The sequence below is a fragment of the Rhipicephalus sanguineus genome, chromosome 3, assembly GCF_013339695.2.
Source record: "Rhipicephalus sanguineus isolate Rsan-2018 chromosome 3, BIME_Rsan_1.4, whole genome shotgun sequence".
Classification (NCBI taxonomy): Eukaryota; Metazoa; Arthropoda; class Arachnida; order Ixodida; family Ixodidae; genus Rhipicephalus; species Rhipicephalus sanguineus.
In genome coordinates this window covers 51,695,176-51,701,175 of record NC_051178.1, presented here as the reverse complement: position 1 = coordinate 51,701,175, position 6,000 = coordinate 51,695,176, and the positions used below count along the sequence as shown (strand labels likewise).

The following is a 6,000-nucleotide window of genomic DNA, read 5'->3' as shown; positions in this document are numbered from 1 at the left end:
GAGATATAGACGGTGAACTAAACGTCTATATCCTCCCTTCTATGTCATCATGACGATACGAAACTGAAGTACGCCGAAATTCGACAGCGCAGCCACATTTTCAAGAATGAGCAGACATGGAACCCCGGAGCAGACTCCTACGCATTGTGGTGCTATCGCAGGCGTACATTTAAGGAGCACCCATTCTGTCCATTGTATACCTTCTTGCAGGCCAGAGGAAGGCAGTGCTGAACATTACATCAACAATTCGTGTAGAAATAGGCATGATTTGCACCATAATTTCTTTTTGAAAGCACCAGTTTTTGCTATTGTTTATTTATCAATTTTCGCATCGTATTGAGCAGCACGCTTTTGCACGAAGCCGAGAGGGTTACTGTCGATCACGCAAAAATTAATGCATCAGAGCACAATATCTTTTCTGAACATTCTAATTACTTCCCAATCACATCAATTATAATGTTAGTGGCATGACACGTACCTGCGATATGCGAGGACGATGCGATTGGAATAACTGCCATTGAAAGAACTGACAAATTCGTTCCGCAATAATCAGAGAATGAGAATTCGGTTATTTTAATTTTGAAGTATGGAGAGACCGTAATGGGTGCCAAAGTTACATAGGGACCATGCTCGGTGGCTTCTTTTTTTTTTTAGCAGTCTGAGACACTCTAGTTTTACGTCGTATGCCACAAAGCGTGGTTGAAAACAAACGCATGCGAAATCGCCTTCCGTCTTGTCCATGTTTACTGAACAAAGATTCTATAGCGTAAGCGAAGTGTGGGATGCCAGCAGGCGAGAGAAAACAGGGTTCTGTGTTCGCCATATGTCACATGAATGAGAGATTTGCAATAATCTTTATTTGATCACCAGCGCGGGGTAATCAGTCTTCATGGTTCTCGAGAACGAAAGCGACGACGCGGTGGCATAGTTTGTTTATACTTACACCCCCTGGTAAAGAATGATCTAATCGCATGCCGGTGAGCTATAAATGGCGTAGAATTTCAATATAAAAGTCACAATGTTCACAATGATTACGGATTGCTAAAGCCGAAATAGCATTTGTCACTAGAACATTCAGCGCGATGTTTGTTTTCTGCATTGAATAGCACGCTATAAAAAGAAGACCATTTACACACCGCCTGCACAAAACCAAACTGACCGACAATTATTCTAAAATATACGACGTGTCAGAGTTTAGAATAACTACAGTATATCCGGAGTATGGCATAAGCAATGGAAAAAATTAAAACTGTTAAAACCGGCTCCATCGGCTGAAGTTGAATTCATCGCTATCGAACGTAGCGCCACAACTCTGGAAGCGACGAAATCGGACGCCAACGCGCCAACCCGCCAACTGCGAAGCTCTTGTTCGGATGCGTGCTTCAACGCAACTCGGCTGCTATGTGTGTAAAATCTGGCTTGTTTTCCACGCCTCGAGAAATTCCGTTTGCACTGGAGGCCTGGCTTTAGCATCCGTCACGGACTTTACGGAGAGGTAAGTGCTTTTACTTGTTACTATCGTAGCATATGTCAGTTTTGATGCAAGCAAACGGCGCTCACGTTTTCGCGCCATTGTCACACGCACAAAATCTGCTAATTGTATTTCTGTGTTTGCGTAGCAAGTGAAGTTTCGACGAAACGTTGTCTTACTGCCGCAGCTTCTATTCAGCTGTGATCTGGAATGACGGCAGTCTGCACACATGCGCTGCGTTTGCTCGCTCAAGCACAGGACTGTAGCGCTGAGCTTGGCGTCACAAGATGGCTCCCGACGTGCTTGCGCTCGCCTTTCCGAGCGCAAATTGGTGCACGTAGCACAAACTTAGTCGCGCCTGCGGCGCTCGTGTTGTCAGTTTTACCGGATTATTCCTTGCTCGCGCATTGTGGCGGTGAACCTTGATACGCACTTTTTAATGGTCGTCTTTGTGCAAGAGCGTGTCCTTGTCGGCCACATATTTTTACTGGAACAAACCTAATGTTTATGTGGATCCGGCTTTTCGGCGAATAATATGAGTGTCAGTAATCGCAGTCTCTTCACTTTTTCTTTATTTTTCCTTCATTTAAGTGGAACATGGCAACGTTATGGGGATCAACGACTTGTTCCACCTACTCTGTTGCCGTTACTTTTCTGCCATTGGCCGCGGCGCCTGCATTTTCGATGGTGGCGAAAATGCTTGAGGCCCGTGTACTTGGATTTAGGTGCACGTTAAAGAACCCCAGGTGGCCAAAATTTCCGGAGCCCTCCACTATGGCGTCTCTCATAATGATATCGTGGTTTTGGGACGTTAAACCCCAGATATTATATTACTTTTTCTCATACCATTTAAGCCTTGTGAGCGAGATACTTTTTTCTTATGTTCCATTTGAAAACATGCAATGCAGTGAAGCATGTGGCGAAGAAGCTAAGCGACGACATATGTTCTCCTCGTACTCAGGCAATCGCAGTGGGCAGTCACAACGAATAAAAGGAAGCTTAAAGGGGTACTGACACAAAATTTCGCGGCCGAGATAGCCTGCTGGATCGATTCCCGTGTACGTGCGTGTACCATATGCAAAATATCGACAGTGAATAAAGCTTGGAAGGTATTTTATATGAATTTTGAAGTTCGCGAGCGCGATCCAGCATTATAGGCCGCACCTGGTGCATCGACACCCTCGGAGGTGACCCGAGGTGACCCCCATACTTCCCCTACGTAACCGTTGCAGCCGGTACAAGTTATGATGACGTCGTGGCCGCCATTTCTGTTTTGACGCGCTTCCCGACGAATCGCTCCTCGCCAGCGGGTCAAACCTGAAGTGATTCGCCACGTCAAAAATTCCTTCCATCCCCGCCGCAAGAAAATCGTCGCCATCAGACGACGATGAGCCCGGCGACGACAGACCGTGCGGAAATGCGTCACTGTTCTGTGTGCTCACGTGACCGAGCGTTTCACTCGCTAGGTGGTGATAGTTGCACCCGGCGGCTTGTCGTTTTTGGAGCTCTGTCAAACCGAAACTGAGGCTGTGTCGGTAATGGGGAGCTTGTAATTAATTATCTGTCGCGCGCTGCAGCAAACAATGTGCCGTGTTATGACTAACAGGTCCCCAGCAGCACATTGCAGCAAAAAAACGCGGGGCGAAAATTTTTGTGTCAGGACTCCTTTAAGCATTTCGAGCTTGACGGGAAAAATATTGGTAATTTTTGAAGAGTATTTTTTAATGGAGGCCTTTTGCTAGAACATGTCCGAAATCGGCAGGCGGGGCCCGCGGAGCTAGAGAAATAGAAGCAAAACAGCTACTCGTCCGGAGTGAGGCGCAGCTAACTTGTATGTCACGCACGCCCGAGTACTGGGCAGCCCAGCGCTGCCCAGCGCTCGGGCGGGTGTGACTTATAGTGCAGAATCCGCCTTTGTCACGGCGCCCCCGCGTATGCGCTCTCCCCTAGCGGAAAAGTCGCGAAACGTCTCATCTCGGAAGCTCTGGCAATACCGGTTGTCCCGGCCCCTACTAAACCCCTACCAAAACGGCAGAGTCAGCACAGGAAAATAAAAGAGGCGGATTGACGTTCCCCCTGTACACGTCACATTTAACAGCGCAGCTGTTTAAGCTAGGTGTAACTCCATAAGCCGTCCGCAAAAAGCTCGATGGGCCGATCCTGGGGATTGTGCAGGAAGGGTCCAAAGGGTCCAAAATTCGTGTGGTTTGTAGACAGGGGGCGGCTATGGAGTGACAAATATTCAACCATGCACAGCCGTTTTAATATGGAAGTGATGGCCGTTGTGGAAACTGTCATCAGCGAGCTGCTCTATTGCCACTTTAGCCTTGTCATGCTTAGGTCTTAGAAGACCAAAACTTCTGCCGAGTTTAGTAACAGCTCGCACTCGCTAAGAAAGTGTTTAATATTTGTTTCTTGCTGGGACATGTGCGTTTTGTTTACGAGTGTGGTTTACAAGAGCTTGAATAATTTGACAGGTGGAGACATACATGAATAATGGCTTGTTCGACGGTGCCGCGGACGTCACCGGCGATCTGAGAGGGCACTGCAAGGAGTGCGAATGCAATGGTTTTCAGCGCCTTGTTGATCTGGCCATGACAAAGTACCTATTGGCTGGTGCATTCTCTGTGGACACTCGCCTGCCTCACATGGACCTCTCGTCAGCCTCTAAGAAGGTGCCCAAGACGGTAAGTATTATTCATTTGTACAAACCCCCAAAATTTGAACTGCTTTGTTTTAGGTTGGCAGCACACTGTCATGCCCGTTAAGAAGTAATCGTGCTGACATATGGAGGTTTTGTATGTTCACTCCATGCACACACTCTTACGTTCAGCCCCTTCAGACATTGCATTGGTGATAGCTGAAGCTTATGTTAGCAGCATTCTTAGAACCTGAAAAGGGGACAGGTTTTCACTGGGCTGCTGCTCTTTTTTTATTTCGTGTTTGGTTACTGGCAAGCCAGGGGAAATTCTTTTGTGCCTTTTCAAATGTAAGGTGCGTTTACATTCTTCTAGATGGAATTTTCGCTCTCGGTTTAACAGCAGTGCGAGTACGTGCTGTGTTCTAAGTGGGATATTCGAGTTCGTCATATTGTCTCTATACAGTACTGTACAATGCAGGGAAAGTAAAAATGCTGATGTGCCGTGGTAAGTGAAGTAAGTAAAGCTTCAGCGGTTCAAGTTATTCCAGTCCTAAATATTTCCATAATTTACTCAGTACTACCAAGGGGTTTCTTACCGTAATAGCATTGCAAACTGTGATGGTATATGTAGTAAAATAGCTTGTTAGGGAAGTTGGTGCATCTTTTGAAAGTAAACAGTGCAGACAAGGGACAGTGAAAAAAACTACATTAATCCACCATTTTTCTAAAATGAACCTAAATTACGAGTCTGCACTTGTGTTATTTTGCTCTCCCTTATCATCTGTGCTGTTTACGTACTTCGAAGGATACCTTTGTACCTAATTTCATGACACTTTTGCTTTCATAACTGATAGACTTGGTCAAAGCTTTGTGGAGCAAACAAACCTCTCAGAGAACAGCTTGAATACTTAGATGATTTTTTCTGTTGACATTGATGAAGATTGGAGTATGAGACTGCCCTTTAAAGATGAATTCATCACAGGGCAATTCTGCGCAAAACCGGCTGTTAAAATGAGTGAAATTATTTGACACCAAGTTTAGCTGCTGTTTGCATTCAAAAGCAAGTGCGAAAGCTTTGTCAGGAGTGTAGCATGTTGTGATAAATGTCCAGGCTACTGCTATCGCACTGCCGAAAAAAAAAATCTTCCAACAATATTTTTTGTCCAGTTCTCAGTCCTGTCAGGGCATGTTAAAAATGCTGTTAATAAATTTATTCTTAAAGTGCACTTCAGCTTTCTTATTACCTGCAAAAGGTGAATGAGGCACCAGGCGTAATAGGGCACCCGTCAGAAATGCATGCACCAATACACTGCAATCTTTTTAAACCACCAGCACATTGAAAAAAAAAGATGTTCGCTCTTTGCTGCATTATTTAGTTGTCAGTTATTCGGTAATTAAAACAAATCGCTTGAACAGTTTTCTGAATCCCGACGAATGAGGAAATTTACCTTGAAATACATCCATGGAAATTACAGTTGGCGTGAGTGTTAATAAATATGCAATTATAGAACATATGGAGGAGGTATTTCATCTGTATTCACTGTGCACCATACGTGTACGGCATGCACCAGAGAAACATTGATTGCCCATAGCAAATATTAAGCAGAGTTTTTTTCATGGCTTGATAAAAACCGTCATTTGGAGCCAAAATTTTTTATTTGATTTAGGACACACACTGTACATTGAAAAAAAAAATGTCCTGACCTCACTGATTTGCATTTTCGTGCTTCTACAGGATGTCTGCAGGAAGCTGGATCTTGCAGTGCACCACAATAGTCTTTTGCTAGACAAATATGTGGTCAGTGGTCAACAGACACCACAACTTACCCAGAAAGAGGGCCTGCGCAATCTGTCGAAGATTATTCTTTGACAGTGCACCAGGCAATGA

General features: G+C 45.0%; 1 long non-coding RNA gene across 1 annotated transcript; it reads left to right on the top strand.

Annotated features, from left to right (window-relative positions):
* The first annotated feature begins 1,305 nt into the window (after positions 1 to 1,305).
* Positions 1,306 to 5,911, top strand: LOC119386640 (uncharacterized). Its single transcript, XR_005182332.2, has 3 exons — positions 1,306 to 1,495; positions 3,949 to 4,158; positions 5,848 to 5,911. It is a non-coding gene; the product is annotated as an uncharacterized LOC119386640 (long non-coding RNA).
* The last annotated feature ends 89 nt before the right edge of the window (positions 5,912 to 6,000 follow it).